The 8,756-nt window shown below is 40.7% G+C and overlaps 1 long non-coding RNA gene across 1 annotated transcript in view; it reads left to right on the top strand.

Annotated features, from left to right (window-relative positions):
• Positions 1-2,463: 2,463 nt before the first annotated feature.
• The window catches only part of LOC116070035, a 12,780-nt gene continuing 6,487 nt past the window's right edge, over positions 2,464-8,756 (top strand). Inside the window, exon 1 of the long non-coding RNA XR_004110257.1 lies at positions 2,464-2,653. This is a non-coding gene — a long non-coding RNA (uncharacterized LOC116070035). The remainder of the gene's footprint in view (positions 2,654-8,756) is intronic.

Here is an 8,756-nt window from a genome sequence, read left to right on the forward strand (position 1 = left end):
GTGTCAACCAAGGAGTACACATGGTGGGACTGATGGCTCTGGCAGCATGTGAATAGTAGAGGATTGCAAAGTCGGTCATCAGTGGGAGGAGAAGCCCTTGGCCCTGTGAAGGTTCTGTGCCCCAGTGTAGGGGAATGCCAGGGCCAATAAGTGGGAGAGGGTGGAGTGGCAAGCAGGGGGAGGGGGGAGGCAACAGGGGTTTGTTCTTGTTTTTTTTCTTTTTCTTTTTTCTTTTTTCTTTTTCTTTCTTTCTTCTTTTTTTTTTTTTGGAGGGGAAACTGGGAAAGGAGAAATCATATGACATGTAAATAAAGAAAATGTCTAATAAAAAAAGTGTGTGTGTGTATGTGTTTGTGTGTGTGTGTATATGTGTATGTATGTATCTGTGTGTATATGTATGCTTGTGCATGCTGTGTTTATGCACACAGCTTGACAAATCTCAGAGGGACCTTGGGAACCAAATTAGGTAAATGAATTGGTAGAAGAAGTTCCTGAAACTTTAAAACACATTCCCAAAAGTACCCCAAAATAGATCACATTTATTTATTATGTATCCATTGGGTCTTAGTTGGCACCTAGAATGATGTAGTCCCTTAGATCAATGGAACATGAAGCCTGACAGTGATCAGTTATGGGCAAGGACTTTGCCCCACTGGTGCTCCTGCAGCTATAAGGGAGAATTTAGAGAGAAGAGATTCAAGAGTGCACCGGGGCCACACTAAATCCCAGTCTGGATGGTAGACCAAGGATGTACGAACCTGTAAAGTTCCAAATGATGTCTTCATTACCTAAACAGGGGAGTCAGTTCAAATTCTATTTGTCCACTGACTCCTCCAAATGCCTGTTACATCTAGGTATAGCCAACCTGTTGACACTGCAACAGGATATTGTCATCTACAGAGTTTATACTCAATAATAACACTGTTGAGTAGCCAAAACACAGCCATAAGTTTTCAGAAAAGATTATAGTTTTGTGTTAGGCTGCATCCATAGCTATACTGAACTAAATGTATCCTGCAGTCCACAAGTTACACAGCACAAAAAAAAAAAAAATAGTATCATAGTAAGAAGATGGAAAAACTATTTGAAAAACATAAAATCTCAAACAACTGTTCACTACCACAACCTTGCAAATGACCTACTTCTGATCTCTTTCCACTGGAGCTTTATCGTATGGAAATGCAGGGCGCTAAGGTCAGAGTCTAAAGTTGTACACAAGTATAACCATTGACCCGTCTTCAGATTAAATACATTCAGCATAATTAAGAAGAAATGTGTTTCCTGTGGAAGAAGGGCTGGGTTGACATCATAGGTTGATGACAGATCATCTCTGAAGGAATCTCAAATTCTTCTTCAGTGAAGTAATGCTGGGTAGAAGGTTAGTTCTGGAAGGAAGTGACCAATAGCTTCCCCATAGTGGGAAGCTAAGCCCAAAAGGTGGTGATGCTGCTCTCTCTACCTGGGCCAGTTGAAGTCTGTGGGGATTGAAGAAAGGCCTGAGTGGATTATACTGTTGATATATGCCTGGCCTTGTGAAAGAGTCCAATGCTTCAACCCATAGACTTGAAATCGCACAGCATTCCCTGGGTAAGGCTCAGAGGGATGACAAGGCTTTTCTTTGCAGTCCATGCAGAAATATTAATAGACGTTCATCATATCTTGCCCTCCCCAGATATTTGACTTGACGACTGCTGTCCTATCTAGAGAGATTTCTACTGAGGTTAACTAAGCTACGTGTAACAACCCCACTTCTCTGTTCAACCATATATAACAAATATACTGAGCTTCCAAGGTGCTGGGGTTTCTCCATTAGAGAATCCAGTCCACCTAATCCCAGCTTTTCTGTACATGAGTCTGTGTGTTTCTTGCTTTCATTCCCCAACTATCCCATTTAGATCTTGACTGGAGCCATTCATCCTAAGATATGATGCAATGATATATACAGTGTTTGGCTGGAGTCAAGATACAAAGATAGTGAAGTTGGTCAACACCAGATGTTCTACAGACCCCTGAAAAAGAGTATAAATAGCAATAAGTAATAAGTGGTCTTTCTTGCTGTGTCATCAATCTGCCTTCAGGGAATTCCTTACCAGAGGATCAGCGTGTTATTATTCTTTTCCCTAGTGAACTTCCTTAACTTTATTGGTGCTTACATCTCTATTCCTATTCTTGTACATTTTACATCTTTTAGTAGCAGTTCCCAATCTAAGAGTAGCAACTCTTCTTTTGGTCTAATGACCCTTTCATAGGGGTCACCTAAGACCTTTGGAAAACATAGGTATTTACATTATAATTCATAAAAGTAGTAAAATTACAATTATGAACTATAATAACTGTGAACATAATTTTATGCTGGGGGGGGTCAACACAACATGAGGAAAATATTTTAAAGGGTCAGAACCTTAAGAAGGTTGAGGACCAGTGCCTTATAGCAAGGTGAATTCTGGGTAACATGATTCCAAAGAGAAAATGTCCGTTTCTTCAAAGTTCCAACCATTAGGAAAGACACAAGAGGAGAGATGATCAACTACCTTGTCTTGTCTGGATTCTTCTCTTTCTGGAGCACAGGAACCAAAAATCTGGCTGGGATGGAGAACAAAGGGAACTGGAGACTTCCTCCTAACTGCAAGACTTCTAGCCACTCCCTCCTGAGGTCAGCACACTGGATTTGCAAATCTCACTCTTAAGGCCAAATAACCAGCAACCTCGCTTTGGCCCTTGAACCAGGGCTATTCTTGTTCCCTCTGGTCCTTCCTCTCACCTGAAGACATAGACAAGGCTTTGGTAATCATTATAATAGTGACGTGGTGTTGTAGTAAACCCTGAAGACACTAACGCATCAGAGAGTTCAATGATGCTTTCTAAAAGTCAACAGACCATTTCTGTTGCCTCAGAGCTGAGTACACTGTCCTTGAACACGGGCTCATTACAGAAAAACGTGTCACCAGGGACAGAAAACCTGTGTTTTGATCTTGAGTTTTTGGTTTGCTCTTGGGATAGGCAAAGGAGCACAGACCGAGTTTTCTTAAGCTTTGCATTTAGAAAGTACACCTTTGGAGGAATAAATTTTCATTTTCCAAGCAACACTTTGCAAAGAAACACCCTAACTTTCAGCAAGCCGTCTGCATCTATTATCTGGAAAACAAAATTATCTTCTACTTTAATCTGGGGAAAGCCAGCAGGAGTTCATAAGTGATTGTTTTCCAGAATTCTTTGTAAAGCACTGGGATAGATGTTTCTGTGGAAACTCCACTCAGTTGTCCATCTAGCTAAGTCTGTCCTGGTAATCCCCTTCAGGCGGCAGCAAGTGTCACTCTCTTTGGCTTCTGTATAATTAATACCAAGGCATAGATATAGATATCTGCCTCTCTATTATTGGGGGCAGAATTTGGGAGGGAAAAGAACGGGAGAAGACACTAGTGTCAAATGAGTTATCTAATACGTTTTCCCACCGGAGGGAAAGATAAATTAAATGTGCAATAAAAATTTAATAGCGAACAGTGATTGCATATAGGAGCCCTGATAGAAATAAGCATAATAGCATAATAAATTTTCTTGCATGAGGAAAGATTATTTGGTGCTTTAAGCTTTGACAATTCTTGTAAATCTTATCCGTTTGTTAGCAATTAATAATATTAAATTGCTTCACATCTCCCTAGATAAACATCAGCAATCTTTCAAAATGTTGGTGAAGACACATACAACCTAGTGCATTCTACTGTGGGACTTTCTAAAATTTCTGAGACGTTAAATAGCTCTCTGTTCCAAGAAGAAAGAAAAGCAGGCTCATTTCTGCAGCTGACATAAATACAAGGCTTTTCTGAACCGTACTTCATGGTAATCAGAAACAACGTGCTGTCAGTAAATATCCATTTGGGAAGGGCTATGACATTGCTTCGAAGAGTATAAAGCTCTTGACCCCAAAATGCAAAGCCTAGAGTTCAGAACCTCAGACCCCACTTAAAAACTCAGCTGCCTGCCTGGAATCTCACTGCACTACTGGAGAAGGAGAGTTCTCATAGCAAGCTGCCCAGTAGGACTAGGTGGACAGGCACACTCTGCTTTATCCAGAGACTCCATTTTGACAAGTAAGGCAGAGAACAATGCAGAAAGATACCTAAAGGTAACTCTGGCTTCTGTGTGCTTAAGCATGCATACGCCAACACACACCACATGCATACACACACTCACATACCACTTACATACATGTGGGCATCTGTATACATAAGGACACACACACATACACATGCCAGACTCGTTTTTAGGAAGTGCCCAGGACAATCTAACACCCTCAGACCCCTGGGTCTGCTACAGCAGTGTGGTTCACCTCCAGCAACATTGACTGGAAATGATTTTTTTTTTCATGTCTGCCAAGTTTGAAGAATAAAGAAGAGTCCTTCAGGACCTTCCTGTTCCTACATGCTTACTGAGCAATACCATAAGATGCTGGGAAGGAAAGAAAACACACACACACACACACACACACACACACACACACTGAAAGAAACTGGCCCCAAATCTACAACTACATAGGGGGAAATTGATCACTTCACCTTGGTTCTATGAGTAAGATATAGACCTCTATTGCATTTAATCATTATGAACAAATAGACCTTGGATCTATTTGTCACAGCATTTTGCTTGTCCTGAATAAGTAATTGCATTTTCATAGGCTATATAGGATGGATAGAGGAGTGAAAGACACTGTATTCCCTACCAAAAATAAGTGAACAAATAAACATTAAATAAATAAATAAATAAATAGACAGGTAGTCAGGCAAGCAGGCAGGAAAATAGGCAGAAAGATAGATAGATAGATAGATAGATAGATAGATAGATAGATAGATAGATAGATAGATAGATAGATAGATATAGATGATAGATAGATAGATAGATAGATAGATAGATAGATAGATAGATAGATAGATAGATAGATAGATAGATAGATAGGTAGGTAGGTAGGTAGGTAGGTAGGTAGGTAGGTAGGTAGGTAGGTAGGTAGATAGATAGATAGATAGATAGATAGATAGATAGATAGATAGATAGATAGGTAGGTAGGTAGGTAGATAGATAGATAGATAGATAGGCACAGAAACCCAGAGTGGGCTATGGATTTAACTTAGATGATAGATTGCTTGTCTACTTTACATGAAGCCCTAACATGTGCCCTAATGTTCAGTTAAAACCTTAGCACTTAGGAGAAATCAAGAGAATCAGGAGTTCAAGGTCATCCTTAGCTACATCAAAAGTCTGATGCCAGCTTGGACTGCATGAGAGCCTATATCAAAAAATAAGTAGGAAAAAAAAAAACCAAAACAAAAATTCACAAACCAAATTAAATAACTGTCATCCATTTGTAACACTATATGTTAAAGATGCCAGGGACAAAAGAGTCCATGGACAATAATTATGACTGGAACAGTATGCTAAGAGTTTTGAAAGCCATTTCTTTGAAAAAAAAAATACCTCTAAACAAAACAGTGGGAGCTGCTCCCAAGGGCTTCAAGAATGTTGCCTATGGTGATAAATGCCATTTATACTAAAGAGTTAGGAGATGTCCCAGGGGACTAGAGTGCTTACTATACAAGCATGAGGACCTAAGTATGGATTCCTAGAGCATACATAAAAAGTATGAATCTGAAACCCCAGCTTTATAGATTGTGGGCACAGGATGTTCACTAGGTCTGGATGGCCACCAGATTCAGTAAGAGACACTGTCTCCAACAAATAAGGTGGAACAATAGAGCAAGACACTCAACATTCTCTTCCAGTTTCTGCATGCTCACAGACATGAGTATTCATATATGTCCACATGTGCACATACGCCCCTCTCTGTCTCTCTATTTGTCTCTTTGTGTCTCTTTCACACACACACACACACACACACACACACACACACACACACACACAAACACTTATTTATAAGGAAAATTTCTCACTTGGACAAATAAGTCTAAATCCCCTACTCTTGAGCCTCTTGAGTGTCTCATAGCCCTCAGTTACTGCTGGTCCAGCGTCTCTGATTTGTCTGTATGTGTAAGCTTAGTTTTTCTTACAATGACAACATTCTCTTATGTAGCAGACAGACCACAAATTCAGTAGGTGAATGAGGATGACCTTGAACTTCTGATCTTCTTGCTTCCATCTCCTAAGTGCTAGGATTAAAGGTGTGTGTCCATACATGCAGTGTTATGCCACGCTGGGTTCAAACACAGGACATCATGAATGCCAGACATGCTTTCTCCCACTAGACTGTGTTGCTGTTTCCTTGAGACCACACCCTGTGGTCTATTGTTTCCAACTCAGATCAAAATGATTTTTATTTTATCAAAGATACTTGTATGTTCCAGCTAAAAGATTTTCTATGCATATTCCAGGCCAAATCAAGAGAGCTCCAGAAAGAAGCATGATATATTCATATTGTTTAAAAGCTCTTTGTGGAGGGTTTCTGTTTGTTAAATCCAAAGCATATAGTGATGATCATGACAATGGGGTCCATGGCCTTTGGTGCTCATACAGTAATGAGGCTCCCTATAGGCGATGATGTCATACGATATACAGAAAAATCTGGGTGTATAAGCCTAGAGGAGACTCAATGTTAAATAGATAATTGCCCTTAAAATGTAAAGGTTTTTAACTCACAGAATAGGAAGAAAGGGCTTAGAACTATTTCTTATAGATTCAGTCAACTGGTAATATCCAAGTGACTAGATTCATATCCAGCACCTGATGGCCACACAGAAAGTATTGTTTAAATGGATGAATGATTATCACCGTGAGCTTAGGGGCTTGACTCATTCAAGTTCTTCTCATGTGCAGCACTGAAGAATGGCTATCAATTCTATGCCCTCAGCATTGTAAGCCATTGAGAAGAATTCACTTCTCTAAGACAGTTTGGTAAAAGCCAGAGGAATGAGGATTTGGATTCAGTATTGAGAAGTCACTGCCGGGAACCTAAAGGAATGACTCTACTGGGAAAGCATTGGCCATGAAAGCATGGGGACCTGAATTTGGATCCTTAGCACTCACATAAAAGCTGGGAATGGTGATCCACACACCTTTAACCCAGCGTTCGTGGAGAGAGGTGGATCCACGGGCCTCACTGGGCAGCCGTTCTTTCCAAAAGCATCAAACTCCAGGTTCAGTGGGATATACTGTGTCACAAAATAAGGTAGAAAGTATTTTACTGCTGTGAACAGACATCATGACCAAGGCAACTCTCATAAGGACAACATTTAATTGGGGCTGGCTTACAGGTTCAGAGGTTCAGTCCATTAACATCAAGGTAGGAGCATGGCAGCATCCAGGCAGGCATGGTGCAGGCAGAGCTGAGAGTTCTCCATCTCCATCTGAAGGCTGCTAGCAGAATACTGACTTCCAGGCAGCTAGGACTAGGGCATTAAATCCTACACCCACAGTGACACACCTACTCCAAGAAGGCCATACCTCCTAACAGTGCCACAAGGATATAGTCAGGGAACCCAAGGATATAAACCACAGTGATGGAGAAGGAAACTGGATGGGCATCAACCTCTAGCCCATATATTCATGCACACACATGAACACACATACTCACATGAACATGCATCCATATGGCTTTACCATTTATTTTATTTGTGTGTGTGTACATGTGGGTATGTTTGTGTGCTTATACCAAGCTGTATATTGTGAATGGATGTGTGTGCATGGGTGTGGAAGCCAGATGTCAACCTCATGTTGTTCATCAGTAGCTTTTGTCTAGGACACAGTCTCTCACTGGCCTGGAGTTCACCAACTAGGCTAGGCTGGCAGGCCAACAAGTCCCATGCTGTCTGTTCCCTGTCTGCGCTTTTCCAATGCTGGGATTACAAGTAAATAATGTAGGTTTTAGGGACCCAAGCACTTTACTTACTGAGCCACAGTTATACCAGCAAGTTTATATCTATGTCCAAAAATTAAAGAAAATCCAGCATCCTTCCTCCTTAACATGATTATGCATTTCAAAGACTGTTGTTCTCAAAATTTTTTACCCACATCTCAGAAATTGGCTCTTTAGTCAGGATATTTCCAGCCATGTAAACGTTTCTTTATTTCCATACTTGCATGCAAGCTACCTAATTCACCGTATCACTTCATGGTTTTCCTTGTTAAAGGCTTCTTTGTCTATGAGGTTTGCAATAAAACCAAGTAATCAGGCTGTCACCCCATGTTAGAAAAATGATCAATATGCTTATAATAACAATTTCAGGCTACTTATAGTCTTTTCAAGACGGTGAGGTCGATGTTGTTTATGCTTGCCTGTTTTGTTTTATTATAATTCCCTGATATCTAGGTAAGTCATTTGTCCTCGCATATTTTGATATCAGTGTTTGGGTGTTTTGTTGTGTGGTGTACGTGAGCTCATGTATGTGCATAAATTTGGTTGCAAAAGCCAGAGGTTAACCCTGGGTGTTTTCTGTTACTCTCCCTCTTAGTTTTTAAATATTTCTCTATAGTTATTAAAGTATTTGTATAATGTGGGGAGGGAAGTCTGTGCACTGTGTACCTCAAGTCCTTGTGCTCAGGGATCCAGAAAGGGGACATTATCCCCTTGGGCTGGAGTTACTAAGGATTGTGAACCACCCAATGTGGCTGCTGAGAACTGAACCTGGTCCTCTGAAAGAACAGTGTGCTCTCTTAACCCTGGCTCCCCGCCCTCATTTCTTTAAGATAGCTGCTCTCACAGGACATGTAGCTCATTAATCTGGAAAAACTAACTGGCCAGCCCAGCCCAGGGA

Source organism: Mastomys coucha, unplaced genomic scaffold (genome assembly GCF_008632895.1).
Source record: "Mastomys coucha isolate ucsf_1 unplaced genomic scaffold, UCSF_Mcou_1 pScaffold1, whole genome shotgun sequence".
NCBI classification, from domain to species: domain Eukaryota; kingdom Metazoa; phylum Chordata; class Mammalia; order Rodentia; family Muridae; genus Mastomys; species Mastomys coucha.